This window comes from Anopheles coluzzii, chromosome 3 (assembly GCF_943734685.1).
Source record: "Anopheles coluzzii chromosome 3, AcolN3, whole genome shotgun sequence".
NCBI lineage: Eukaryota > Metazoa > Arthropoda > Insecta > Diptera > Culicidae > Anopheles > Anopheles coluzzii.
This window is the reverse complement of record NC_064671.1, coordinates 32,565,803-32,593,173: the sequence shown is the minus strand read 5'-3', so window position 1 is coordinate 32,593,173 and position 27,371 is coordinate 32,565,803. Positions and strand designations below refer to the sequence as shown.

Sequence of the window (27,371 nt, the reverse complement as noted above, 5' to 3'; positions counted from 1 at the left end):
GTTAATAATTATTAACACAACCCTTAACGTTGTAGTTAACCTTGTCCTCAATTCTGTAATAATTGACAGTTTCTGAAGCTTCTCTTAAACCTTATTTCTAATTACCTTGTTATCTACTTATTTATTAACTTTCTTTTGAAGCGAAATGCTATTGATCAATAGTGCCTGAATAAAACGGAATCCAAACGAGCTTAAATGAATCCAGATGAGTTCGGGAGAGTACGGATAAGACGGCTGCTGGACGATTTCCAATGAATCCAAACGACTTCAGATGAGTCTGGGTGAGTTAAGACCAATCTAAACGGGCTTGTAGGATTTGCGCAAAACCTGATGATGCAACACACATGTAGCAGCTTGACGTTTTTTTATAATAGTTTTAATACTAATTTGTAAACATTTTTCGTAATTTCTTAAGCCATATGCACTCGTCGAGTTTTATCCGAATGAGCACAGACAGTGATGTGTTTTTTTTGGGATTAGTTGAATATCGCAGTTCGAATGTTTTGATATCAACACATTCATTGAAACACATTTGAGTTGTTTTGAAGTCATCCATAGTGCAGTATTTCTAGCTGGTCTTCAGTATGTATGAACACCTTCAAAGTGGTCCAAAGTCGTCCAAACTTATCCAGACTCATTTCACTTTTCAAAGGACCAACTCAAATCCTTTTTGGATCTCAGCAAATGATGAACGGACCTTCATTAGGCACAATTCCGTTGAAATATAAGTCTCCGGATTTCTCTGCTCATGACGGAGTCTGAAGTCACAAACGTCCGATTGTAGCAAAGCTCCTCTATCACTTGATCTTTAGAGTGTTAATAAGTGGTTACTTTCTGTCATTTCTGAAAAATAAGTGAACAGCTAACCCCAAACCATGACCCTCATCCAAGGGTTAATGAAATAGAATTACAATCCCAAACTGCCAGTGTCTATCTGTGTCCACATACACACCCACTCCCTTCCCTGTTGCACCGTTTTCAGTATTTTCCCTCAGTAGAAGTCACCTGCATTTTCCCTACCGAAGCGGAACACTTTTTCGCGAAAAAATGTGGGGGCCACATTTCCTACTGCTCCCTCCTCTCTACCATTCCACCTTTGCATTTCTGCGGGCGCATCGTGATAAGCTCCCCTGCCGTGGAATACTTCCACCAGGGCCACGAACCATTGTTATTGCGAGTCTGCTGCACACTTTTCCTATTTATTTGTTTACATCATGCAAGACGAGAGTAAACGAACTGACATGGCGGTTTGCCCCTTTCCCGAGGTCCCCGAGTCCGCTGTCCACATTCTGGTGTAATTGTTTGTTGTTGTTGTTGTTGTTTGTGCGCTATGTTTTCGGCCAGCGTGCTGCTCGCGTGATTGCCCGGACCGTGGAACGTCATTTATTGCAAGCGTCAAACCGTTTTCGGTCCAGCACATTTTTGTCTAGTCTCATTGTGCTAGCTCTCTATCTCTCTTTTCGGGCTTCGGGGGAGCTTAGGGATGAAGCAAAAAGGGGTTTGAGTTCAGGCCCAGTCGTACGGAATAACGTGTCTGTTGGTGTGTTTGCAGTCAGCACGAGACGCCAACCGTCCAACACTCAGGCAGGTCAGGCAGGCAATTTAAGTGAGTTCGAGCGGGTTCCCATTTAAGTGCGCGATCGCGATCACGAGACTCACACCGGGGAGGCACACTGCCCCAGGAGGCTAAAGGGAGGAAGGGCCTTTTTTCCGTACGCCAAAATGCAATCACCTCCCAGCTGAGGTATGATGGTTTGATGTTTTTGGTTGGTCTCTGTACTGGTTGCTTTGGAATGCTTTGGGCCAGGCGTGCGTCATGGAAAAGGAGAAAACGACGATGACGCTTGTCGATGCGTTGTGTGTGAGAGCCTAACACGAGCAAACAAAGTGGTGGACAGTGTAATAGAAAAAAAAGGTGAAACAGAAGAAAAACCGCTACAAAATGCGTCAAAGGTAAAGTATCCGAAGCAACAAACCCTCTCCCCATGGAAAGAAACGGAATCAAACGTCAAACGTGGCCCTTTCGTAACGCGACTCTCCTTAAGACTCCCTAGAAGACTCGGAGAGCCTCAGCTTAGGCGGACGTTTGGACGGGAAGGAAGACCGAAGTGGGTTTAATTGTCGCCCCAGCTAACATGACGGACGCCGATGGCCACGCCGGGTATCGATCGGGCTCATGGGAAATTGATATTGATCGTGTGCGGAACGAATCTCGTTTCAAGCTTTTTTTGGGGGAATCGATCCCGTCATGGCTTAGACAAACGAAGTTCCGGGGGATCAAAAAGTGGTTGTTATATATATTGAAAGTGAATGCAGCCTGACCCTCCAGGGATTCGGGGTTCAAGCGGGGCAAACGGGGCAGTTTGAGAAATGTGGAACTATTAGAAAGGATTAACGATTTTGCTTTTGCTCTTTTTATGTTCTCTCTCGCTCACGCTCCCTCAAGTAGTCTTCAATTCGGGCGGGAAGGCTTAGCGATGGCTTAACGCTGGAGTTTGCAATTGAAGAATGCGCCAACACTGTAACGGTGGATTATTGTCCGAACCAGGGAGAGAGAAATTTCACATTCCCAACAGTCAAACGTCATTTGGGGCAGCAAGTGCGCACATCGTAGCGATCGTAATGAGCGATGTGTCAATGAGCATTGTGTGAGGCTTTCACAAGGGTGGGTTTTCTCCCGCCACATACTGTCATTTGGAATAGATTGATTGAAAGGGATTTTGGGGCGAGGAATGGAGAATACCTGTTCGATGTTTGGTGACCTATTTTCACAAACAATAACATTTTGTGTGTGACTCTGAGACGATGGGTAAAGGTAAAGGGAATTCCAAAGCATAGAGCCAAGTCATCAATACGTTGTGATTCTTTGCCTCGCTTCGAAGAGATATGAAGCCCTCAAATTTGACAACTTCATCAGGGTTTTCAACAGCTTCCTGATTATTGTATTCGCTGTGACCGATCTCTCCAGATGTCAAGTGCATCAATCTGCAATTCTCGCCCCTTTGCATACCATTTTTAGTTTTCGCAAACCATCTTTTTTCACCAAACCATTCAGAACTAAACATGTCGAGAACTTAAGAGATAAATGTGTAAATAAATTAAGAACTATGAAACTAAATATTTGAATAAATAACGAAAAAGAGCTTGCGAAACCGAAGAATTTGTGAATTGCAGATCCCACAGACCTTAAATATGATTGTAGAAATTCAGAAGTAATGAACTAAAGAGCTAAGAAATTGAAGAATGAAGAACTAAAGTACTAAATATAATAAATAAAACTGAAGAACAAATAAAATAAAATCAAGAAGTGAAATAGCAAATAGTTGCAGATGTAAAGAAAAAGAGAACTAAATACCTGAGGTACTGTAGAACTGTTGAGTTCAAGGACTAATTGGACAAGAACAACAAACGAATTGCTTAATCAATGAGCTTAGAGAACGTAACCTGTGAAGAAGTAAAGAACGAAATTATTGCAGAAATAAACAACACATAATAAAATAAAGAGAGCCAGTCTGGTGATACAGTCGTCAACTCGTACGACTTAAAAACCCTGCCCGTCAAGGGTTCAAGCCCCCAATAGACCGTGCCTGCATAACTAGGACTGACTATCCTGCTAAGTGCAATCCAGCGGCGGATTTAACGGTAGGAAAACTAGGCGATCGCCTGGGGCCCCGCCGATTCAGGATTATGAACGACGCCGAGGTTGGCGCATCACAATCACGCCCCCGCCCCCCTCACCCAGGCATTATTTGAAGAAGCTTGTAACTGTCGCAAAAAGTTCTGCGATTGTCGCCAAAACTTTTGCGATTGTCGCAAAAGTTCTGCAATTGTCGCAAAAAGTTCTGCGATTGTCGCAAAAAGTTCTGCGATTGTCGCAAAAAGTTCTGCGATTGTCGCAAAAAGTTCTGCGATTGTCGCAAAAAGTTCTGCGATTGTCGCATAAAGTTCTGCGATTGTCGCAAAAAGTTCTGCGATTGTCGCAAAAAGTTCTGCGATTGTCGCAAAAAGTTCTGCGATTGTCGCAAAAAGATCTGCAATTTTCGCAAAAAATTCTGCGATTGTCGCAAAAGTTTTTGCGACAATCGCGAAAACTTTTGCGAAAGTCGCAAAAAATTCTGCGATTGTCGCCAAAACTTTTGCGATTGTCGCAAAAAGTTCTGCGATTGTCGCCAAAACTTTTGCGATTGTCGCAAAAGTTCTGCGATTGTCGCAAAAAGTTCTGCGATTGTCGCAAAAAGTTCTGCGAGTCTCGCAAAAAGTTCTGCGATTGTCGCAAAAAGTTCTGCGATTGTCGCAAAAAGTTCTGCGATTGTCGCAAAAAGTTCTGCGATTGTCGCAAAAAGTTCTGCAATTGTCGCAAAAAGTTCTGCGATATTCGCAAAAAGTTCTGCGATTGTCGCAAAAAGTTCTGCGATTGTCGCAAAAAGTTCTGCAATTTTCGCAAAAAATTCTGCGATTGTCGCAAAAGTTTGTCGCAAAAAGTTCTGCGATTGTCGCAAAAAGTTCTGCGATTGTCGCAAAAAGTTCTGCAATTTTCGCAAAAAATTCTGCGATTGTCGCAAAAAGTTCTGCGATTGTCGCAAAAAGTTCTGCGATTGTCGCAAAAAGTTCTGCGATTGTCGCAAAAAGTTCTGCGATTGTCGCAAAAAGTTCTGCGATTGTCGCAAAAAGTTCTGCGATTGTCGCAAAAACTTTTGCGATTGTCGCAAAAAGTTCTGCGATTGTCGCAAAAAGTTCTGCGATTGTCGCATAATTTTTTGCGGTGGCTAGCAGCATAGCACAACAATTGGTACATGGCATTTTTTCTTGCACCAATTGTTGTGCTATTTTTCAACTCGATAAAATAATTATTAAACATTATCAAACGATCATAAACTGTGCTGTTTCAGTGTTAAGGAGTTATAATCGAATTTTTAAGATCATTTATCATATGATCTACGCTCTAGTTTACGTATAAATTGGGATTGAATGTTGGGCAGTTATTTTGCTCATCGATAAGCTGTGGTTGAGTTTATAGTGACGGTGATCATAATTATAGTGATCATTTGATTAGATGACTTCGAATAATTATGCAAGTTGTCAGAAAATAAGGATATACGATATATTACATGAATACATTGATATGAAACCGCAAATTACCACATTATTTCCATAATTTTGATCTTTTTGTCGATAGCACAACAATTGGTACACCTACCCTACAACAACAAAAACGATTTACACGGTGCCTCTGCACTAGTGTTGGGGGATTCGGGATTCGGAAGATTCGAAGATTCAATCCCTAGAACTATTCAATCGGATCGGATCCCGTTTGTAAGATTTGAATCCCTAAAAGATTCCTTTGCCGCTGGGATTTCATTGCGATTCGATTGGGATTCTGTTTGGGATTGGGATTGCGATTCGATTGGGATTCTGATTGGGATTGCGATTCGATTGGGATTGGGATTCGTTTGGGATTCGATCGGGATTCCGAATGGTGTTGGGATTGTGATTCTATTGTGGTTCTGATTGCGATTGAATTTAGAGGCTGTCCCCGAAATACGATATTAATGGGGGTCGAGAGAATGGGAGTAATTAGAAGTATCTCTAATTTCGAAAGTCGAATCACGCAGTTTTCAGTCAAAATATAGCAAATGCTCGTGTAATGTAGCATTTAATGAGAAGTTATAGTCACTAAATCAATTATTTGATTTGATATTGAATAAAGGTCCGCGTCGGGGACCTGTATTAATTATGATGTAAGTACTGCAAAGTTATATAATTTAGAGTAAAACAGAATGACCTCTCATTCCAACTTTAACTAATTAACTCCCCCCCTCCCTCCCCTCCGCTGCAAACTAGAATAAAACGCTATACTATATTGGGATTGGGATTGGGATTCTAAGTTTCGAATCCCATCCAGGATTGGGATTCGAAGTTTCGAATCCCATCTGAGATTCATTTTTTCCATCACTACTCTGCACGACTTACCGCTTAGGGTACCCTCCCCCCCCCCTAAATCCGCCACGGGCTTAGGGCCCCCTGGTACCCTAAATCCGCCACGGGTGTAATCAGTAAGTCACTGAAAGCCAAGCCCAGAAGTGGTACTACAGGCAGGCCTTGACCGACAACGGTTGTTGTGCCAAAGAAGAAGAAGAAATATATAAAGAATTCAAGAACTGTAGAACTTATAAATTGGTCAAACAGACAACGACCTGCACCGAAACCGAAATAAAAACAGAATCATAACAAATCAGGGAACACACCAGTAAAACAATATGTTAAGGCAAACCATAGGCAAATTTTCTCCTTTAAAATACAGATGATTGATTGGATGTACAGCTACGAATTATATCAACTTACCACCAACGTTCCGAAAACTTTTGTGCGTAGCAAATTTAATCAAACAATGCACTTTTACGTACGAACATGATGGGGCCTGATAGGTGAAATATAATATTTTATTTGCTGCTGTTTCCATTCCGGAAACTGATGTACGCCTCGCGCTATTACTGAAATGGATATTAATCAAATGCTAGAGTCCGTACAATTTTACCACGAAGTTAGTAAATGCTGCTCTCTAAAAGGACATGCCAATAGGTGGGTATACTCTCACCAAACAAAAAAAAAAGAAAAAAGGATGAAGCTCCACTCGACTGTTTGCAAATTACAGCACCGTAATTTCCGTGCAAAGTGGCAACGCAACGTACATTGAATCGAACGCAACAAGATCGCTTTCTAAAAAAACATTCCAAACGCAGTATTCGTAGAAAATCGCTCCATCCGAAGTTGGAAGCTGCCGGTACAAAAATTTCACCTTTTGCCAATCTGTCATCATTAGTCCATTGGTCGGTCGGTCGGTCGGAATTTGTGTCGTGTCGGGCTGTATCGATCGTCCGACGGCGTGGTGATGGTGCGGATAGATGGGTTATTACCACCTGCGCCTGAAAGTGAATAGTAATGTCATACCAGGGTACGTACCCAATTCATTCCTCAATCCCCACGGCTCCCATTTCACACAGTCAGCCTCGCGGCCAAACCAACCCTCCCACCCAGGCAGGCCAATTTCGGGCTGATAATGAGTGGGTGAAACCAGGCAAAGTGAAGCGCCGGGAAATTGGGACCCCCCAAATCGGGGGAGGGGGGGGGGGGGAGTTTCGTCGTATTCGTTTGATTTCGCGGCATCCCGACGACACAGTAAATCACATCGTGAGTGAAGCGCCCCAGCACAGTGGTCCAAAAGGGGAAGAGGGTGAAAGCAGTCCAAAGGTGACAGGTACTTCGGGTGGTTTGAATTTCGGATGCGAATGCAATGAATGAGCTGCAGATGGGATGCGTCTGTTGGAAGCGAATGGTGATGGCGGCGGATACCATGTAATTCGAGCGAGGGAGCCATTTTGTACTGCGAAAGGGGAGCAGAAAACAAGGATCTCTCCATTAGCAGAAGGGTTGAGATCAAAGCAATATATGAAAAAGGGAGGGAGAGGGAGAATGTAAAAGCAGTTTCGTTAACCCTTAAAGTGTACAAAACTCACAATCGATTTGTTAGAATTATATGGAACCATTTCAAATCCAAATCAAATTCTTTCTAGGGTAAGTGTACCCATTATGGCTATATTATGTCATCAAGTTACCAATTTTACTGTAAAAATAAGTATAAGGTAAATTTTTAAAAGTCGATATGTTTTCTTGCGGCCTAAAATGTGTAGAACATGGAGGTATTGTTTATTTTGACTCAGTGTTTATCAAAATAGTAGAAAACTTCAATTAAAAATTGCATCTCAAGGTACCAATTATGGCTATGGCGTTCTTAGCAATTCGCCATAGCTGTACCAATTGTAGCTGTAGGCCAAAACTCGTGGATATTTACACCTAAAATTAATTTGTACCAATGTTTTACCTCAAATCATGTAATTTTATGATCACTTCGCCGCTATAAGTGTGTAAACACCATTAAAACGTAACAATAATAGTTTCAAACATCCGTTTTCTATCACTGGTATCCATTATCAATACAGTCACGCTCAATCAATCGCACAATGGACGGGGCTAATTCTTCTAAAGTTTTACCTTCTTACACCTTGCTGATGATACCGTGCTTGGACACACTTCATATCACCTGACAATCCTTTATATCACCTGGAAGCTATACCGAAGCCGGCTACCGTTTCAGCGCGATACGCAGAGGAGCACAAATCAGGTTGATCTGTTTGAATTGATTTAAATGAAGAATCGTAGCCATTGTCCAACTATCTTGAAGATACTGCTGGCCAAGACTTGCCTTAACTAACGATCAAGGAAGAACTAGAACGCATTTGGCAATAGGACGACACGATTTGCGGCGTTCAGATTTTGCTTTTTTCTAATGAAAGTCATTCAAGACTGCATCATTTTGATGAATCTTATTCGATTTAATAACACTTTACAAATAAATTATGCTTAAAACACTGCTTAACAAAAATAAATGATGAAACTCCCGATTTATTCACTAGCAAACTACGCACTACGACCAAAACGACAGATGTAAACAAAGCAGCAGCATGGTATACTGCGATAATTGGTACACCGATGTTCAGCAGCAAAGTCTATATAATACAGACAAAGTCTATATAATACAGAGGTCGAGTCGTCCAGAACATTTGATCAAAAAGCGTGGGAAAGTTTTGACAGCTGGATGAAAAAGCTTCAATAGTTTCATCGTAGCGTTCATTGAGGTTTTAGTTGTTGTGCATGCAGTGGTCTGAAAGCATTTTCGGCCATTTTTACATCGTTTGTTTGTAATATTGTACTTTAAAAAGTTGACGAATATCAAGAAAAGATAGAATTATAGTGAAATTATCAATTACAACAAGATCAGTGCCCGAAATTACGACGAAATCTTGTGCAGCTCAAGAGGGTCAAAGCTAAGAGGCCAGATTTCTGATTGTGGTCATTTTTAAGTGATGAATTACTGAAAAAACTACTCCATGCCACGTTCATGAGAAATAAATGTATAGTTAAACTAAGTTTTGAGCACAAAATGCACAATTAGCCCTAAAAAGTGTATGGTTGTTTGGAATCGTTTGTGAACGCGTTTTCATCTAACTGTCAAAAATAAGCTTTCAAAATGGTGGACCAAAATCGAGCTATGCATCGACCTCTGTATTATATGGACTTTGTATATAATACAGAGGTCGAGTCGTCCAGAACATTTCATCCAGAACAGACAGCTGGATGAAAAAGCTTCAATAGTTTCATCGTAGCATACATTGAGGTTTTTGTTGTTGTGCATGCAGTGGTCTGAAAGCATTTTCGTTCATTTTTAAATCGTTTGTTTGTGATGTTGCACTCAAAAAAGTTGACAAATATCAAGAAAAGATAGAATTATAGTGAAATTATCAATTACAACAAGCTCAGTGCCCGAAATTACGACGAAATCATGTGCAGCTCAAGATCAGCCAAAGCTAAGAGGCCTAAGAAATGTATAGTTACACTATGTTTTGAGCACAAAATGCACAATTGGCCTTGAAAAGTGTTTGGTTGTTTGGAATCGTTTGTGAACGCTTTTTCGTCTAACTGTCAAAAACAAGCTTTCAAAATGGTGGACCAAAATCGAGCTATGCATCGACCTCTGTATTATATAGACTTTGTTCAGTAGCATCAATTATGGATATACAGTCCGAACTCACTGGTTGAACTTCGATTCCCTGCCAACTATTGAATACAGTCAACCCTCTCTTATTTGACACCTCTCCAATTTGAAAAACCTCTCTTGTTTGAACATTTTGCACAGTCCCTTGATTTCCAGTACATTTTTGTTCCTCTAATTTGGAAAACCTCTGAAATCTGTGTCCCTCTTATTTGTGTATGGTGTTGCCATGGTTATTGAATGATGTATGCTCAAATTGGCAATCCTGTTCGCAGTTTCCTCTAGCAACAGTTAAGGCTGCTTACTAAATGTTCTGTCTCTTTCTTGTTTGAATGGACCTTTCATTCACTTTCCACCTCTGTAATTTGAAAACCCCTCTTATTCGACAGTCCCGTCGCCTCTCAAATAAGAGAGGGTTCACTGTATGTGCTTTTTAGTTGGCACGTTTTTCCATACAAAAAAACAATCTGAAATTTTTCTCGGCAAGCCATAAGATTTTTGTGAAATTTTCAAAACCAGGTTTTTCCATACAAACGCATGCTTTTTAATTAATTTTAATTAATTTTCAATTTTCATGCGAAATAAGGAGACAACTTTTGAAGCTCATTTTGTTTGAAATGTCGCGTCGGTTCGTCGGTGCTATAACCACAATTGGTACAATTACCCTAAACATGGTTTATTGTATACTTCCCTGCAGCGAGTTACTGTTTCTGTTTCGTGCGCCACCTTCAAGGGTTCACCTCTCACTGCAAGATGACAGCTTACCCGCCAAATCAGGATTCCTATAATGAAAGCTAAGCTAAAATCCCGGCCCGTTCCGTTGCTCGAATTATGGGCGATCCAGTGGCGAATCCTATCAATCGCCATTCCCCCCCCCCCCCCAAAAAAAAAGGGGAACAATCCTTTCTTCTCTTTTGTCCAGCAAGTCCCTTGAATTCTGGCAACTGATTACAACCGCCCACCGGTAACCACCCTGGTACATCTCTGGGGCAATGCACGCACTTCACCGGTCCACACGCATTCGCCAATATGTCAAATCAGCATCCTCTTCGGTCGGTAGGCTCAAATCAGACTCTTAATACCTAACCGCGCGCATGTGTCACTCTTTGTAGCAGGGGCAGGAATTATTGGGGATCGTACCCAAAATCTCCAATAATTCGACCATAGACAGAAGCAAAGCCTACTGACGCATACGCATACTTGTACACACACACACGGCAAATTGGCATCCAAAAAGCTGCGGGAGTGCGTTTTCGATCTAGTAGGCGCGGCGGGCCAGGTGATGATGTGCGGGGTTCAATTCGCGGTCCGTGCATCGATGCGTAAACGCAGCCAGATATGCACTTTCCATTGTCGTCCATTGGATTGGGCCCGAACCGTAGAAGGGTGGAGAGAAGGGTAGAGGAGCTAGCTCACTCAGACAAGCTGGCGATAATGATGTTTGCGAATAAGGTTGCTATGACCGGTGTGCAATGATGATGATGATGATGATGGACGGTGAAGCAACCGGGAAGGAAGATCCGCGTCCAAGTCAGCGGTATTTGGGTGGCATTTAAGTGTGTGCAACATTGTTGAACGGGGTTTGGTGTCTCTGGCTGGTAAGCGAGACATTCAGCAAACAAGAATGAATTGGAAAACGGGGCAAAAATAGAACAATTTTAAAAGTAAAAGGTAAAAATATTAATTGCATCGGCCGGGAATCGAACCCGGGCCGCCCGCGTGGCAGGCGAGCATTCTACCACTGAACCACCGATGCTTGCTGGACAGTGGGCATCTAATTACCGTTTTGCTTAGAGATTACGCTTCCCGGAAATTGAGCGTGATACAGTGCGTGACGGGAAAGAAAGCCATTAGAGATTAGAGAGCTTCGGATGAAAAGATAAAAAAAAGATTTTTTATCATTTTTTTATTAATATGATTTTTAAAGTAATGACACGCTGTACATGTTTTAAAATGTGTTCTATATTCCAAATTCCAGTATAACGTAGAAAAACTCTTTTTTGTCACACACTGTCGATAGAGTCTATTTTTAACCCTATCTTGCTTCTGCAGTACAAGATTTCTCTGGCTATTGTAGTTGTACCGAACCAAAGAAGACAAAAGGTGTTCGGAAACATTAATTTCGATGCACACAACTCTCACTCTCTATCTTGCCCAATCCCTCTTATCGCTAGTAAATACATGACGACATTAAATCCCTTTAGCTAATAATCATTTCCTTTCCACTTTGCTCTCTCTCTCTCTCCCCCTTTTCCGATCGTTTCTAGCAGCTGCAATGGGGGCCATTGATATGCGTCTTTCATCGACATCTTGTGGGCATCCGATAAATTAGTGAGCCAGCGCAGCCAGCCAGCCTGCATCAGACGGGCGCATGCAAAAGGGACAAACGCCACATCGCGCACGCCTTCCACCGTATGGTGTGATTGATCAATCGGTTTCCGGTTCGATTCGGATGGTGGCGGAGCGAGATAATGGGAATAGGCGCGTGTTTAAAGTGAATTGGAAGAGACAGCCAGGAAGACGGTGACACAGCGCCATCAAAGGGCTATAAATCAAGCGGGGATGAGAGGAGCAACCACTCCTCCAAATGGCAATCGAAGGAGCTTTGGGTGGCATCTTCACACTTTGTACCGGGGGGGGCTCACGAATTATTCGGTGATTTCCGGTGCTATCATGCATTGTCATTGAAAGTGCACGTCAAGATTCACGCCTTTAAAGGGAGAGCTTTCGAGGGAAAGGAAGAATTACCTGGTCGTATTGTTTGTTTTAAACAGAATTAGAAGTTTTAGAACAAGTGCAATGCAGACTAAGTAAGTTAATTAAAGGAAGTTCTTCTACCAGAAGTTAAGAAAAGGTCCGTCAAGTTAAGTAGAAAAAATACGTAGGACAGGAAAAACAAATAGTTTTAAATGAATTGAGAAGCGAATGAAGCCGTTATGATAATGCTACGCGCCAAAAAATATAATTTTAATCAATGTTTCTTAAAATAAATTATTTTTCTCGATGAGTACCTGAAGACTATCCTAAACAATTAAAAAATAACAATTTTAAATAATGGCGTATTAGTTAGCATGTTTGAGTTTTTAGGATTTAACATTTTTCTTTATAAAACTGTTCACAGCTTTTCGCTAAAAAAATGGCTTCAAGATAAGTGAGATTTGAGACATAACGATAGAGATTATATAGAAGTAATTTGATAAAAATTAATTTTAGAAGCGAACAAGGCCAATCGGCTCAAAAACACTATTAAATTTAAATTCGTGTGTTATATTTCAACTATCAGTATTTTACGCTTATTTCCTGCTTTATAGACTCTTTAAAACTGTACATTTATCATAAATGAAAAAAAAAATGTGTACTTATAAACATACATAATAAACAAAATAAATAAAATATATGAATAAAATTAGCAAAGTAACCGAACCACCCTGTGTTATTACTCTCCCCGAACACGCGTGTTGTTGACTGTTTGTTTGCTACTCCTGTAGCTCTCTTTCACTCCACCGTGCGTGACGCATCAACACCACACCGGTAGCAGAGCGCCGTATAGTGTCGTCTCCTTTTCGCACACATTCGCACCACCATGCTGCTCTAGCGCGCAGCCTCCTTTAACTGCTGCGCCCCTGGTACAAACAGTCACGAGTTTAAGGCGAATTTCGCCGCTGCCGCGTGTCGTCGTCGTTTGCTGTGTGTGCGCGCACGTTGAGCTACCTGCTCCGACGCATGCTCGCCTGGTAGCGGTGGTCACGAGTTTAAGCCAAAATCCGCCGCTTTCTGCGCACACACACAGCCACGCGCGCACACGCACACGCGATCGAGCACGGAGCCGGGTTTGCCGCACTCGAATCCGTTCGAACAAAACCGAACAAAGTACCAGGAGCGCAGGATTTGCAGGAGGCGGCTGCTCGGTACGGCACAGCGAGCGAGATGGTGTGAGTTGTTCAGCAGTTCCGCAGTTCAGCAACTTCCCTGTACATCGCTTTCTCAGTATGCGTGCGTGTACGTCGTGGGCCCGCGGGAGGTCGAAATCGCAAAATTTTACCTTAAACTCGTGACCACAAGGAACGGGAGCGCATGCATTTCAGGAGGTAGCGCTGATCTGAACGCGCAGCTGGTAGAGTGTGTGGAGACAGAGAGAGAGAGCGAAAGAGAGCAAAACGCACACGTGCTGTCGGTTGCGCATGGATGTTGCGCTGGAAGCGTGTTCGGAATCAGTGTCGTTGTCACTTTCTTTCGGGGTTTTAAAAATAGCTAAAAAATAGGTAATATTATTTACAATTGAAATAATAAACAGGTAATGCTTAGGTTTCCTTTATTTATCGTTATGGAGTCTGTTTCTTTCTTTGTTTTGTTGTGCTTTGTATCGTCAAATAGGCATTGTTATGTTTATGATAGTAACAGCGCGTAGCGTAATTATAGAAACATTTGATTTTTGATACAATTAACTCTACGCCTAGATGATATAGACAATAGTTCTACGATATTTGTGACATGTATTTTCATGACTTCACACTTTTTGACGTTATTTTAGCAAACAAATAGAATTTTTTTACAAATTCAACGCAGTATTTGTATGATGTTGTTCTAGCTAATTTAGCTTTTTTTGTATATATGTTTAAACTCTTGTATTTATCACTTAGCATCCTTTAACGCGTGTAAATAATACCGTTTCATCTTGCTTTAGTACCACTTTCTGTAAAAATTCATTCAAATATTAGTTATTTGTGTTAATTTTAACTATAACGCTGCTAAACTGTATTTGCATGCTGTTGTTCTAGTTAATTGAGCGTTTTTGTACATATTTTTAAATTCTTGTACGTATATTATCACTTAGCGTCCTTTAATTCGTATAAATAATACCGTTTCATCTTGCTGTAGTGCCATTTTCTGTACAAATTTATTCAAATATTAGTTATTTGTGTAAATTTTAACTAACTCTTAATCTCGTTTTTTGTGTGTTAATTTTGATTGATGCATTGACGGTATGTTTCTATCAGCATAATCATTCTATCTAGAATGGCCAAGCAGTACTCCATATATGTGAAGGTCACTTCGATTCCGATTTTGGTTTGTTTTTCACATTTGAACTTGAAACTGGAAACATCTCATCTGTCTAGAGTAAAACGATTACTTCTGGTAAAGTCCCCTCTAGCGGCCACAAAGGGGAATAATTCCCAAGCCATAGATAACAACTTTGTTAGCACAAATCAACAAGAAACCTCACTGCCATAGTCCAAGCATTGGAGTACAGTGAAACCTAACCTAACCGAATACCGTTTGGGCAGCAAATCAACATTCAAATACAATAAATTCCCAGCAAAACATTTCTGTACTTGTCTGCGCAGCAGCAGCAGCCGCAGCAGCACCCACGGCTCGTGTCGCGAGTGTCGCATTTAGTGTTATTTTTACACCCATTTAAGTTCTCCCATCTCCCTCCCCACACACACAATCGCTTCCTATCTAAAAACCTAATCTACCCTCCACTGTGTATCACACTGGCTCTACTAAATAGGGCTTCGCTGCCCTCCGTAAATGAAGTGCTAAAGATGTCAAACAGCGGCGTTAATGCAACGTGAATTATCAATTAACATTCTTCCACTTCCACCAGCTGGCTGGCTGGCTGGAGCGGCATTGGGACACAAACATTTCAACGTCCGTTCGCTTCCTTCGGGTTTAGAAATCCCCCCCCGGCACGCCGCCGGAGGGCAAGCGCACTGTCGCGGTATGACTCATAACTCACTGGACAAATTGATCGCAGATCTGCAAAACGAACGGGCGCGCGCGCGCGCGCCTGTCTTGTCGTGCCGGGCCGGAAACACGGCCACGGAAAATGTGTGTCATAGGCGTTACCGCACCGTACACCCCTTCCCTCGCCTTGGCCCCGTTTTTGCACGCTCGCGTAGGTTTCGCTCCGTGGCTCGCGGCTGCTCCAAGTCCTCCAGGGATGTCCAAACGCTGACCAGTTCCAGTTCCCGAGCTGCCCCGCTCGCCGGTGTGTGGAGAGGGGGGGCTTTTGGTGCGCTTTTTGTCGTCTCAATCTGCAAGCTCAGACACACACACACATAGCGGCCAAACGAGAATCGTGTGCAATAAAGTATTTGGGCGGCATTCCTTCTCCCCCTTTTGTTTCGGGCTGCACTCGGGTGGGCACTTCAGCAGCATTCGGTTGATTCATTGGTACGCTCTGCAAATGAAAATGTTACGCATTAGGAAAGAAAATCAGACAGCGTGATTGAACTGGCCGGTTTTGTTCGGCCGGATGACGAATGAACCGGATTTCGCGGGCGGGCTCGGCGTTCTTCGGGCGGGTAAATGAATTAATCGATCGAACGTTTTGAGTGGTTTGGTGGTTCTGGATGGACCGAAGGTTGGCAAGAAGGGACGGTTTTAGTTGAGTCTATGACACAATAACAAAGCTGCATAGTCCGGTGGTTGGCATACATTAATTCGCAATCGGAGTGGAACGGTGAATCATATTTGTCCGACTTACTTTCATGATCCATTCTGATGTTGTGGATTTGTTCTTTTGATTTCAGATGCTTAAGGGAAGCCATCTGGATTTGGTTTTGAATTAAATGTTACATGCAGATTTCTAAGGTTTTGGTTCATATTGCTTTTTTCGCTTCTATTGAGGAGCTCTCTGATATTCCAGATATTGTACAGACGGTTCCCCGAGGTACGAGCATTCAGATACATGCGGGGTTTCTAATGCGATAGCTCTAACAGCAAATTGTACAGATTTAGTACACGAATTGTGTTTTTTTTACTGGAGTTATCAGTTATTTTTTGTGAAAGACAAAAATAGAAAATTTAGCTACAAACATCAAAAATATAATGTTGTGGCTAAAATTATTGATACTGAACAGATATTGAATGAACAGGCTGGCAGCATCTATAAGTAGTAAAACTACATAGTTGACCTCAGAACTTTAAACTGAATTTTATCTCAAATCATCATCAAACAATTCTTGAATTCAACCTAACTCCAATGCTTAACGTCGTCGTACTTTCCTAGTATAGATCCCCAAATACTGAAGGGCTCCAATGACTTCAAATCAAATAGAAGCTGCAGGTCATTCATAAAAGCTAATGAAATAAGGCAAATCATCCTTTCGCCATTCCTGAACCCTATGGACTAGAGCTGAATGCTGTTGAAGGCAAAAACGTTTCTTTTCTAAAAAGTATTTAAACATACTTTAAAGATTTTAAAGGTTTCAAATGTCTTTTGAACACGTTGAACCACGTGTTAAAATAGCTCCCCAAACAAACCCAGGTGATGTACTTTGATGCATCGTTTGACTGTAATTTTAACGGCACGGTATATTACGAAGACATACTCCAGAAATACGACCATTTTGCTTGTTCAAAGTGATGTCGAGAATGGGGCCCTTCACGATTCTAGTCAGCTTTTTTTTATATGGAGTTTGACAGTTGGCGGCTGAAATCATGTAAACACTCCATACAAAACCGCACACAAAACTTGCCTGCAATTTTCAGTCTAGATTATTCTAGCCTCAAAGCCTGTTCGAAAAAGTGGCAAAACAAGGTTAATCCCAAGGTGCATTAAAGACATCAGATGGTGGAATCTAGAATTAAAGTGAATGTAGATCAGGTGATCTCATAGCATATTTTTCCATAATCAAATTTGAACATCACTTTTTGGCAGGCTTTCTGGAGGCTTGACAAATACACATAACACTCCTAAAATCTTCATTCATAAGCAGGAGCGACACAAATCAGCCTTCTAAATTTATACACCTTGGGATAAGCCCACTAGTATATTATAGTGTCGATTACCCGATTCAAACAGAAAACCGCGCTACACGAACTGAAACGAAATCGGTATTATACAAGCTTGTTAGAGATTTCTTTTGTTGACTCGAGACATTGCTACCAAATTGATCTGAAATGGATTTGTTTGTCAAAACAAACTGCAACGCGTAACGCAGGAAGTAAGTATCGTACCAATTTATAATTATTTCTACGTATGGCATATAATTGTTCTTTAAATGTGTTTGGCAATGTCATGAAAAGTAGCGCTTGAGGTATAATTTTCTAATTTCTGTGTATTTTGTTATTTGCAGTGAACAATTACAAAAAATCCCTTTTGAATGTAAATACATGCAATTCGTTTTGTTTAAATATATGCATTTAGTAGTTAAACCATAAAACAAAACGCTTTCCGTAGCTTTAACCTGACGGAAAGCTGTTGGACAAAAAACGGTCTCCATTTGAGTCAGGTAATGCAAATGACCTTGGTTCAGTTCGATATATCAAACCAGAGACAAATCGAGTGCTCGGATCATAATACATAATAGACACGGATCATAATAGAAAATGAGCATTTTTGATACTTTTTCTCAAGCACTCAAGTCACATAATTGGCTCTTATATCCACTTTGATAGCAGCTCGGAAATTGCTATACAATGCAAACAGCTGATAGGCTGAGATTTCAGCCTACGATTTTAAAAGGGATACAGGATGAAGAATTTTTGAAAAAATTGTTCGTTCGAAAAAATAATAATGTGACCAGCGTCCGTTGTTAGCAGCAACCGAGATCTGGCTACCATACTTCTATATGAATCCATTGCAATTATGGATGAAAGTTGATCAGAAAACTGGATGTAATCTTTTCGAAAAAATAATAAATAAGACAGTATTTCAACATTTACTTATGTGTTAGATACGCAGTACTATATCTAGATCGAGTACTTGTATATACTACTGCGTTGCCATCCTGTACAATGTAGACCATCATGGATATTGGAGTGTCTTCACTGGTGTCTTTGCAACGCATCAACCGCCTTACACAGGAGTAGACCATATTCTGTGATTATTGTCCACCCATTCGGTCTTCCTGTTCATGATGCCATCCATTGTCTTAAAATGCTAAGCTCTAACCAATGTTCCTGTTCATGCAACTTTCATGATAGTGAACCTATCCCCGTTGAGCATAGCTCAGGTCCTAGCTGCATCTTAGTTTAAGGTATTATCTAATCTGAAGCCTTCACTGTTTATACCATTACCCCTATGCCCGGGACCATTGGTCCTTACATTGGATCCCGATCCCTATACCCAGTGTTTGTTTCTATTCTAGCTTCTTTCCCAGATACAAACGAATTTTTGATTAACTGTACGTAACATCAAATAACGTCCCTTTGAATACGAATAAGATAATGTTGAAATTCTCTTTCATAATGAACATTACTGAGGGGAATAAGAACGTCCATCTGACTCCACAACCATTGCATAAAACTAACACCCTCAATGCCTGTTAGAGGCCCCCAACATTAGCCCAAACATTCCATCTTTAAGTGCTTGTTTTGAAAAATGCATACGTATTACCGTCGAGGACTGTCCAGAAATTCACCCCGAAAGAATTTGGTCCCCGAATTTGGTGGTCTTGTTGCGGGAGACCCCAAAACCCCCTTCCAACCTACAAACCTTCTCCTAAGGTGTTGGCTGCTGATCAGCTGCACACAAAAAGGGAAAGGAAGTCACGCGTGTGCATAAATCAAGCGCACGCGTGTGCGCGGTAGGTCCACGGTGTGCAGGAGAGGAGGGCGCAAGCCGTGAACCGTAAGAAAATTCCCAACTAATTAACAACTTTTCAAAAGAAAAACTCCCCATTCAAATGGGAAAAGGTGTGTGTGTGTTTGTAAGTGTGTGATAATAAAATTAGAACATTCGTTCAAAGTTTGGAATGCAATTTCCCATCACTTTTTCCTCAACAATATATCGAAGTCGTTCGAAATGGAGCGCGGAAGCAAATATGCAACCGAAAATAAATACTCCCAGAGTTTTGGGGAAGAAAAATATTAATTAGAAGTTTATGCCTCTTATGTGCGCAAGCAGCCAGAGGACACATGTGTCACGGGGTTTTAAAAATAGAACTAATCCGTAGTAGAGAGCCAAACAAAGAAAAAATGCCTTCAGGAGGGGAAATTTATGCGCCAAGCCGCACGGCCGGAAAGGCATCATTTGTTCCAATTTCAATGTAATCCGCCGGCTCTACTTCTTCATCTTCTTAGTCACCTCGTAGTCTTGGTACGCACAGCAGAAAATTCCAATCCGTACCGTCAATTTCTCGTTAAAACAAGCTTTTCGTTTCCACCATCAGTTTTCCCGTTTTCGGAACCGCCCGCCGGCACGCATAAACGGAAAAAAGTGTACGAAATCCAAACGACGATTGATTTTTGAAGTGCAAGTACACCGACGCGAGCCGCAGCGTTTAATGCTCATTGGCCATTAAAAGTTTTGCACATCAAAATCGAGCCTTTCTGAAAACTGGACATGCGAGGGGGAGGACGAAAGAAACAAAAAACTGGGTCGATAGGCTGTGAGGCTGACTGACCGGGGAAAGGCCGAAGGCGCGCGCGTGGACACACTCGGGCCAAATCGCCCAATGAATCTTTCATTCACTCCCGTCCGCAATCGATCGGTTCAAAGTTCGAAAACGATGTTGTATGTTTGCTTTATTTAACATTCCTCTCTCTCTCTCTCTCGCTCTCTCTCGCTCTCTCTGACTCCTCTACTTTGTTTCAACATTTTCTTGAAGTCAGCATAAATTGGACTCCTTCCCACCAGCGGATAATGTTCCTGCCAGCTGCCAACAGGAGACGGCGTACAGGAGAAGGACAGCGGGAGGACAGGGACTCTTTGAAGCTGATTCGTCTCTCCCGCCGTTTCACCTTCAATCTCCACCCTGGAGCGCTTTGGAACGCATTTTAATCGAATCGAATCGATCAAAAGCTTCTCGGTCTACACTCAAACGCGCGCGAGGCGAAGCGAACGATGGGATGGATGGATGGATGGATGGGATTATGCGACCTACGGTACGGCATGACACGGCACACAGTCACCCACGGTACACGGCTGGCCCTTGGCGTATGATTTGGCGTGAAATAAGCGCAAAAAAAGGCTGAATGCGTATTGCGTAACGGACTCGTATTGGACTCGTGGACGTAAAATGAATATTTGGACAGCAAAGTGACGGAATTAAGGATAGAAACTTTCAGCAAACGGGAAGAAACATTCGTAAGGATCGTTGTTTATTCTACTTTTCCCGTTTCCCTACTTTTTCATCTACTTTCTTATCGTATTTTATTTCCCCCCTCGACGCCGCATTTTTAATGGCTGGCACAGCCCTCGCCGAATGGGAAGTCAGGCGCGTTTGCACGCGATTCATCACCGCGGCACCGCGAATGGCAGGCGCACGCGAGGTGCGAAAGGGCAACTTTCACACCATTATGGCCGTGCGCGCGGTTTTCCATCGGACCCAACACGTACCGCCGCTTTTCTATTGCCCAACACGAGAGCGCGTTGGCGTCTTGCGCGATCACGCGATCGATGGACAGCGGCCAAATCAGTTCGGCCCAAATCGGACCGGTTCCCAACCGACCGGTGCAGAAGTCCGGGCCGTGTGGCCGGTGTGGGAAAGCACATCGACATCAGCACTCCGTTGCCTTTCATCTTTTCCTGACCAGTTGGCTAAGGCGAATGATGAGAACGAGCGTGATAAGAGTCCGTCCCAAGCACGGCACAACGCGCAAAGTACACACTGCTGTTGTTGTTGTGGCTATTTTGCGCCTTGGTCGTGTGCTACAACAAGTCAAAGTCAAATGTGTGGGGGAAGGGTGAAGTAAATTAATCTTTTGATTTTTTTTTTCTTGTGCTGTTTAGCTAATATAATCGCTATTTCTTCGTGTAACGGGCAATGAAGTCACTTTATTTATACATTTAAGATCATTTAGAAATTGTAGTGACTAATTGAAAACGTGTTGGATTGTAGTGTATTTAATTTTAATTAAATTTTAGTAAGGAATTTCAATTAAGAATGTCAGTAGTTTGTTTGGACTTATCAAGCAAATCATACACACGAATAAGTTGAATGTGCTATGTTTGAAAGGATACATCAGGCCTTCATCAGCATCCTGCCATGAGGCAAGCTCAGACGGCGCTCTAGTACCATTCGAACAAGATCTGTTCGATGTCTAATAGACCTGGCATGATGCACTGCAAAACGCGCTAATTTTTCATCTCCAAAATGAAGCATTTTCATAGTTTTAATAAATATTCAGCCACAGGGGAAGAGATTCTACGAATAATTTTGCTAGTAGTTCACATCAATAACAGTAAAAAAATCGTTCTAATTTTTTGATGAAAAATGTAAACAAACGTCCATGCCAAAACAAATACAGTGCATGCGCATGATACATTATGTACACGTACTATTTTTTCGTACGTTTCAAACCTGTATATTTAAAGGTTATAACTGATTGTGAATTCATTCCATTAATTAGAAAACTTTATTGTAAGCTATTTTACTACTGCAACTGCTTGACCAAACATGACAATGTCCTGAATTAATTTTACCTACTGTAGCTTTGCAGCGTTAAGCCGGTCTCGTAGTGCAGTCGTCAACTCGTACGACTTAACAACATGCCCCAAATCATGGATTAAAGTCCCAAATGGACCTTGCCACCATACGTAGGACTGACTAGCCTACTATGGGGGGATCAATAAGTCATTGAAAGCCAAGCCCTCAAACGAAGAAGAAGAAGCTTTGCAGCGTTTGACAGTACTTAACAGTAACAGTAACTTTATGAGTTTGTTTCGGGCTGGATGTCTTCGCCGATTGGTGCCAGAGAGCGGCCAACAGTTGTCAATCCAAACATACTTCTCCAGTGTGGAATAATCTACCTAAATCTAATACCGATTTAATTCAAGCATATTTCCCGAATATCTTCTTCTTCTATTTGGCGTAAACGTCCTACGCGGACATGCCGGCCTATACAGGCTTTCAAGACTTTATTCAATACCACGTAGCCGGATAGTCAATCCTTGCTACGGGGGGACGGTCCATTCTAGGCGTGAACACATGACGGGCGTGTTATTGAGTCGTTCGAGTTGACGACTGTACCACGGGACTGTACCACGGCCCCTTGGTATTTCCCTGATATCTGTAAAACACATTAAACCGCTCATAGGTAACATGTGAGGTATCAACACAACTACAACCTGCAGTCTATGTAAGAGGTCGTTGTTCATACAACCTATCTCATTCCCGAATATTCAATTCTGATGTATCTTTGAAGCTATGCTTATGATACTTTTCTGTCATTTTTGTAGCAGTTGAAGATATAGAAAATATCGAAGATACGGTCCAAAGAACACGCATTAGACTAGAAGGTTGGATCAAACAGAGGGCAAGAAGGAACTTGACACATAGACGAGAACACATATAGAGTGTAAGATATCCTTACTAAATCTCAGTTTCGAAATGATACCAGACAATCAAGTCAGAATCATTGTGTCGTGTATATCCCATTTGGATCGTCAGAATGCATTTTATTTGTGCAATTAGTAATTAAGTAGAACACTGACAATGGTGATTGACACACAACGGCCTCAGCTCGAAATATAGATTCATCCCATATTTAGTGACAAAAGTGTGGCTAAAACAGCTTCAGACGACACATTCATAATTCATCCATAAATGGGTTTAAATGCCCAAAATTCACTACCTAGACAACAGCATATGTCCCCATTCGTAATACTGGATGAACTATACGCTCGACTTCAATTGTTGATCCAAAACGGCTTTAGATGATGGGCATTAGTTACCTTTAGGTGTTACCTTGACATCCCGGAATCACCCCGAACATTATTGTAACACATTGTCACTGTTCCAACCATGCACTTCATTGTATGTATGCACTTCCGGGGAATCAATTTTACCCATTTGGAGCTGCTCAGTGTTGTCCCCGGTTTGTCGCATGTGTGCAAATCTCGTTTTAATATTCCTTCCATCATAAGGGATTTCGCTACTAAACAGCTTAGCCTGAAAATGCTTCATTCTCGCTTGACTACTCACTACCGGAAGCAGGATAAGCCATCAACAAACCACAGAGCTAGCCGTGTGTAAAGGCTGCAGAGGCCAAATTCAATCAAACCACCACGCTTACACTCTCTCCCTGTGGTATGTCAACGCATATTGGCGTAGGCCATGGGAGGGGACTTAGCTTTGAAGCAAGCTTCAATTAATTTACAACAATCCGATCCGTGTTCGGGGCTTCGCATGAGTAAATGGTATTCATCAAAACATCATCCACATGTATTGCCCCCTCTACACGTACTCCCCCCCCTGCAGCCTGAATTTAGGCACGCAAAAAATGGAGAATTGTAGGGGTGCATTCGGAAATAAAAAACAAACGAGAAAACAACTGCTTCGGTACGAGGTTGACGTTGAGTTGTTCATTAAAAAACAAGAAACATTTGGTGCACCTATCGTTACTCGACCGGATTTCAGCCAATTCTCGTCGCATCAAAGGGAACGCAGTCGTGTGTTTTATAGTATAAAATTTGTGTGCGTTTTTGCTCCCGTCCAGAATGCGGAATGCCTCTAAAGCTCGTACAAGGGTCCTTTTTTGTGCCCCCCCTCCTCACTTTCGATGAAAGGGCCTACAAACAGAGTTTGATGTGTTTTGAACTCGCGTGTAGTAAAATGTGAATATTTTTCACATACACCCTGCGTGAAGCTTTACTCAACCGAAAGCGTGGGGGGAGGGGGGGGGGGGGCGAAAAAACAAGAGGACGCATAACTATATCTGTACACACACACACACACACACACACACACACACACACACACACACACACACACGTATGCATACGGTCATGTGTATGTGTGAAAAATAACTTTCCTTTTCACATCAACCACCCAGGATGTAGCAGCACGAAGGGTATCCGGCAAGAAGGTGCGGGAAGCCTGTTTGCGTTGCTTGTTGTCGTCATGCAATTTTTTGATTTCTACTGGCACACACGCTCTTGAGGTGCGATTAGAGGTTGCGGGAGCCTGAACATTGAATGTTGCTCTATTTGTTATGTTATCTCCAAAACCATGTTGACTAATAAAGTCGCACTTTATGGCGTTTAACATCATTTCCCATCGAATAAAACTATCACAATGAGCTTTGTTGTCTTTCTAGACACAAATTCACGCTAATATTACTAGAAAATGGTGAAAATTTAAGAAACTACACAAAGATACAAATAATTTATACAGTATACTATAAGTTATCGTTTGAAGCATGGCATTTGCTATCGTTTGATGTACGAAACTGCATAACTCTTACATACAAACAAGTATAGTGTAACTTTGATAAGAGAGAACTAAGAAGATTTTCAAAATATCCGTTTCCGAACTTTCTAGCTTATTCAATTCTACAATAAAATGAATGTTATCTGGGACAGTACTCCGGATTTTAAGCTCCAGTATCAAGAACAATCAAATAGCTTCAAGATACAGGGTTTCCCACGATTTATTGGTCCTCGTAAATGTTTGGATTTGTCTCACGATTTATTCAACGTATCCTACGGATTGTTGGATCGTTCCCACGATTTATTGGAATCGTCCCATTTCACAACCATACAAATGATTCAAAAATTATAGTGAATGCTCAATAAACGATCCCAAAAAATATGGGATGAGTCCAAAACATTGGGTGAAACAACCAACCAACGGCATTGGGCAATCCTGTAAGACCAACAACAATTAATTTCCCAAATTTCTCGCTAATCGCGGTTTCCTGAACATGTACATATTCTTTCATTTCTAGTTTTATCGCTTACATGCGTCTTTCCGATTTTTGTTTAAAAAAATTGTTAAATATTCGAAACAAAATACGAACACTTCATTCTCACTTTTTTATCCGCTACCTCTAATCACTACTTCAGGAGAGAATGTGGCCTAACAGACCAGCAAGTGTGTATTATACATGTATTTTTATTATTGCACTAAAAGCTACCCAAAAGCCTTCCGATGCAGCTTTCCTCTCTCTCTCTCTCTATCTCTACTTCTCTCTTTCCATTTTTTAGTATATTTGTTTACTTTTTATGGTCCTTGGTAGAGCGCGCGCGCGCCTCTGAGCAGCACTCCTAAAATCCAATCCGACATGCGTTTGACGGGTTTATAGCGCACGACTGCTGCCGAAAAGGGGGGTGGAAGGGGAGAAGAGACGGAGGGAGAGTTATGGCAGTAAATAGTAGAAGCCGAGAGTGCCACAGTGCCGCCACTATTTGTACATTCATTCAATAAACATACAGACACGCACGCACATACGGTCGGCGTCGTGGTGTGCCCGTACACGCCGAAATTAAAACAAATCCCAAAGCGGGACTATAAACCGTCACCCACACCCTCCACGAACCCGAAGTTTGAAGGGAGATGACGTTTGATGTCCATGACGGATGGGCAGGTCAGTTGGGGGAGATTGAGAAAAGGGGGTCTAATTCTGCATCCCGCACTACCACCGCGTTCGAAAATGAAAAGCTAACAACACCAGACAAAACATCCTCCTGTTTCACGGCTTTCTCTCTCTCTATCCCCATGCCTTTACTGGTTTTCAGTTTCATATGTACAGATTTTGGGGCTTTTTTGTTGTAGCTGTCCATGTGCCAACTACCCTACCCCCCTCCTCCCCCCCTCTATCACACGTGTCCACCACTTACGCCTTTAGCCGCTACTTGAACGACGCGCTGTTGCACATTGCCCGTGTCGCGATGACTGTTCATTCCTCTAGGTTTCCCCTCACACCCGTCATTTGTGCACACACGGTCCCCAGCAGCTCCAAAGGCAGCCGGCAGTTTCGGTCAGCGAGTGCTGCGTTCATTAATTCACTCGTACACCCCTCTCCCCAACGAAAAAAAAGCGACCCAGCCGGTCAATTTTCCAGTCCATGCCACGATGGTGGCTGCAACCCAACCAACACATCGCCCGGTCAAAGCGCCCGTCGGCGCGCAAACAAATGCTGTAAAAGCGATGGCAACGATCGGTCCCGGCCAGTTCGCGCTATGCACGGGACATCTAAAAACGAGCCACAAAAAAGTGAGAATGAATTTAACAACCTTCGCTATGCACCACTCGTTCCCGCACCATTGGATGCCGGTGCCCAACATAGACCCAACAACAAACAGGCACATGCAACACAGAAACAAGAGAGAGAGCGAAAGAGAGATCGAACTGAATTGATTGTTTGTTTGTTAAATAATAAATATTTAATCACACTATTTTGTACTGCCCCCAGGTGGTGGAGGAAGAAGATGTCGCGCACCCGAAGCTGTCCCGAAATCGAATCAATATGCCTTCAAATCCCTGAGTAAGTTATGCACTATCGTTTGTGCACAACTGCAGGGTGTTTGGAGAATGAGAATGACCCAAGAGCTAAGGTGAGGGATTGGGACATTTGATGAGGTTGTTAGACTTGGACCTTGGACCAAGAAGAAGTTCATCTGAGTGATCCGTTCAGAGCAGAGGTGTAAAAGAGCTCCTCGAGTTCGTTGTCTATTTCGAGAGCGAGCTCAGTTTGGCTCTATGGTAGGATGTAATTGAGAATGTAAAAGGGTAGTCTTTTAAAGAAGGCAGTCTAAAACGAAGAAGAAGAAGAAGTAGAAGAAATAGATGTAGAAGAAGAAGAAGAAGTAGAAGAAGAAGAAGAAGAAGAAGAAGAAGAAGAAGAAGAAGTAGAAGAAGAACAAGAAGAAGAAGGAGAAGAATAATAAGTAGAAGAAGAAGAAGAAGTTGAAGAAAAAGTAGTAGTAGAAGAAGAAGTTGATGAAAAAGTAGTAGAAGTAGTAACATAAAAAGTAGAAGTAAAAGAAAAAGTAGAAGCAAAAGTAGAAGAAGTAAATGAAAAAGTATAAGAAGAAGAAGTAAAATAAAAAGTAAAAGAAGAAGAAAATGAAGTAGAAGAAGAAGAAGAA

The 27,371-nt window shown here is 42.0% G+C and overlaps 1 protein-coding gene and 1 non-coding gene across 4 annotated transcripts in view; both read right to left on the bottom strand.

Annotated features, from left to right (window-relative positions):
* Positions 1–27,371, bottom strand: part of LOC120956616 (40S ribosomal protein S21) — a 489,791-nt gene that overhangs the window by 418,957 nt on the left and 43,463 nt on the right. Inside the window, exon 1 of one of the 3 annotated variants that reach the window (XM_049610548.1) lies at positions 8,740–8,743. The exons of the other annotated variants lie outside the window; for them this stretch is intronic. The gene's annotated coding sequence lies outside the window, so the exon portion shown is untranslated. Of the gene's footprint in view, positions 1–8,739; positions 8,744–27,371 lie in introns of those variants that run through there. 3 annotated transcript variants of the gene reach the window in all.
* Trnag-gcc (transfer RNA glycine (anticodon GCC)) lies at positions 11,293–11,363 on the bottom strand. The gene has a single exon. It is a non-coding gene; the product is annotated as a tRNA-Gly (tRNA).